We start from the raw sequence: 1,201 nt of genomic DNA, 5'->3' as shown, positions 1-1,201 counted from the left end.
TCAATTGGTTCCGTTGACTGACCTGGCCAACTCAGTTGGTGTCTAAGGAAAGCAATGAGCAAGAAACCTCCCACATCTTACGCTTACCTGGCCGAGTCAGTTAGTCAGTCTTGAGCTTGGAGTGCTCAAAGGCGGTCTTGGAAGTTAGGAGCTGTCTAGATCTAAGTTAACCTTAGGATAGAGAGTCTATGCTTGTTTAAGTTGATTGCAATTAACATCTAAACATTAACTAATTTCTTCCTTTTCATAGATTTAAGATTCTTAGGTTCTTCTCTTTAGATTTTCTTCATTCTTTTCTCACTTTATTATAAATATATATATATTATAAAAAGAAAAATTTTTGATATTTGCTCTACAGTATAATTGTAAGGTGTATGCTTGGCCGTAGATTGTTACAACCAGAAATCCAACCTTTTGATCCAGAAATAAAAAGAACCTTTAGAGCCAACAGACATAAAAATATGGACCGAAATCAGGAGAATGATCCACCCAAGCAACTGAAGGAGTACTTTACTCCTTCCACATATACCTACTCTCCTTGTATTCAAGTACCCCCTGTGGAGGACACTCAATATGAAATTAAATCCAGTATAATCCAAATGTTACCTTCATTTTATGGACTTAGTAATGAGGACCCTTATAAACATCTTGAAGAATTTCTTGAGATATGTTCAACTGTCAAAATTCACAACTTCTCCGATGATGCTCTTAGGTTAAAATTATTCCCTTTTTCACTTAAGGACAAAGCCAAATACTAGCTACATACTTTGGATTCCATGACTATATCAACCTGGGACCAGCTGCAAGGAGAGTTTCTCAAGAAATATTTTTCCATAGGAAAAACTAATCAAATAAGGAAAGCCATAACTAGTTTTTCTCAATTAGATGGAGAAATGTTTCATGAAACATGGGAGAGATTAAAGGATCTTATTAGAAAATATCCCCACCATGCTGTACCCAAGTGGCAATTAATCCAATATTTTTATGATGGGCTCTCTGAAAGACATCGACAAATGATCGATGCATCATGCGGTGGGACATTCATGCTGAAAAGTGAGGATGAGGCATGGCAACTGTTTGAAATTTTAAGTGAAAATTCATTACATCATATGTCTGCCTCTATTAGAGATAAACCCATGTTAAACCCAAAGAGAGGTAGAATATATGAAGTAAAAAATGCCATAGATATCTATCATAAGGT

General features: G+C 35.6%; 1 non-coding gene across 1 annotated transcript; it reads right to left on the bottom strand.

The window, feature by feature from the left end:
- Positions 1 to 848: 848 nt before the first annotated feature.
- Positions 849 to 954, bottom strand: LOC140851410 (small nucleolar RNA R71). The gene has a single exon (XR_012134163.1). It is a non-coding gene; the product is annotated as a small nucleolar RNA R71 (small nucleolar RNA).
- Positions 955 to 1,201: the final 247 nt, after the last annotated feature.

This window comes from Elaeis guineensis, chromosome 8 (assembly GCF_000442705.2).
Source record: "Elaeis guineensis isolate ETL-2024a chromosome 8, EG11, whole genome shotgun sequence".
Classification (NCBI taxonomy): Eukaryota; Viridiplantae; Streptophyta; class Magnoliopsida; order Arecales; family Arecaceae; genus Elaeis; species Elaeis guineensis.
This window is presented reverse-complemented; position numbering and strand designations above follow the sequence as displayed.